This window comes from Mizuhopecten yessoensis, unplaced genomic scaffold, assembly GCF_002113885.1.
Source record: "Mizuhopecten yessoensis strain PY_sf001 unplaced genomic scaffold, ASM211388v2 scaffold10491, whole genome shotgun sequence".
NCBI classification, from domain to species: domain Eukaryota; kingdom Metazoa; phylum Mollusca; class Bivalvia; order Pectinida; family Pectinidae; genus Mizuhopecten; species Mizuhopecten yessoensis.
In genome coordinates, this window is record NW_018408573.1 from 143,904 (window position 1) to 146,101 (window position 2,198).

Sequence of the window (2,198 nt, forward strand, 5' to 3'; positions counted from 1 at the left end):
AGAGACATATAAAGTATATACGTCTCTAATATTCTCTATTTCTTTTTCTATACCTCAGCGGATTTAATCATTGTTATCATATTATGCTTTTAGAAATTTATAAACTGATCAGAAAAAAAAACATATTTCTTTCGAGTAATATATTAATTTATAAAGAAAGTTCATGTGTTGTATTAATGCAATCTTGGCGTTAAAATCATGAATTTCTTTTCTACAAACGACTTTCTTAGTGTCCTGAGTCTTTTACGGGCCACTGAGATCACAGGTACGAAAGCCTATCATGATTCACTGACCTTATTAAATGATCAATTAGTGTATATTACTGACTAACTCTTCAATACATTTTGTCGTGTTCTATTGGCAATTCTTAGATACTTTGCCAAATTAGCTATTTCCTTTTTATTTTTGTTTTCTGTTGAAAACAACTTAATCAATTTGTGCATACTAATGTGTCGGATATAGTAAGGATTGCTAAAGGACCTGCGTAAATCGGCAAAAATTGACATTTTAAAACTTCTATATCATTTCAGACACACACAAAAACACAAAACTCTATTTCTGTTTTCTTACCCTGGTATTACTCGAGCGACTTGCCAAGAATAGAAACGTTAATCCAGTCAAGCTTTTTACTTGACAATAAAGCAACATACAAAATGTATTTTGTCAACTACAGTATAACCTGTCTAAACTGGCCCCTGTCTAATACGGATCCATGTCTAATCCGGCTTTAATTAGTGTTCCGGCATATTCCCTATATAAACCGGACCCTGTCCATTTCGAAAACCGGCGTTCCATGTAAAGACATCCTGTTTATTCCGGTCCTTAAATTTCTTTCGGCCGGCTACAATCTAAAGCAAACACATTCTAAACAAAAAAGAGCTATCTAATGTCGGGTCGGTCTTCATTTATTATATTATTATTATAAACTGTATATTTTGTAAATAATTAAACGTTGTTATTGATTCATTTCTCTGTTGTTTATGTTGACACACTTGTATACAGATCGTATGCAAAACACTATGGGATGGTTTGGTAGCAAAATAATCAGGTCAACATTTGAAAAAAAAAATTTGATCTGACACAGTTCTAATTAAAAACACACACACACATCTTATCATTGTTATTGTAATAAGAAGAATACCAAAATAAGCAGTCAAGTTTCAATCCAAGAATTATTTGACCAAGACTTTTGAAAGAGATATCAGGTGTTATAGTAAAAGGTACGGAAGGAACTGCCGGCACTCAACAAGAGAATGAAACTTGCTAATGTCGGCTTAATAGTGTGAGTCAATCGTGTTTCATAAAAACATATGGTACAAAGAATTTCCACAACTCTTTAACATATTTTGCTTCTTTATCTCAATAGAGATAATTTATTAATTCTGAACTTTTAAAAAGAAAAACTCTTATCAGCTCATTCATTTTTAAATCTCTTATCAGCTCATCAATAACTAACTGCAGTTAGATAAACATGATAAACAATGTGGAACCTCTTTAATTGAATAGACAATTAACATAATTTTGTAGGATAATTCAACATCGTATTGATCAAAACAAGCACAACATAAGTTACAAGAGTTTGGCTAAACATGGCACTAAAGTAATACATGTACATAACAACTGAACATCATCATGGAATTACTCAAAATAAAAACACCATATATTTCAAACAGATTTTCAGTAAATTTTTAGTAATAATGATATTAGTATACAGGTGATATCAGTTTTTATCATTTTTTTCATTTTATTCCCGACAAGTGATTGACCAGAAGTGCATCACGTGTCCACCGCTAAAAACGATATTGACTTGGAGGGTTTGATTTTTGTTGAAGGACTGGGTGTTTCTAAAAATAGAATTATGACGTGTCTCCAAACAAACGCACTGCGTCCTCGTTAATATATCTTTTCTCAAGTCGATAAATCCAGGTGTCGACCACAACCAAAGGCTATAAAATTGAATAGTATCTAATGTAGGTTTCCTTTACCATAAAAAAATGAAATTATGGCTTAGAGTCTGTAATAACTCAAAGAAAATTATGAGATATCCTTATGGTATGAAAAAAAAATTAGAAAGATTACACATTTGTAAGGAAATTTGAGCCAAAATATTCGATAACAATTTGACTAAAGATATATACATATTTAAGGAATATTAAAAAAAAATCTGAAATATCAAAACATGAATGTTTATAACTCAA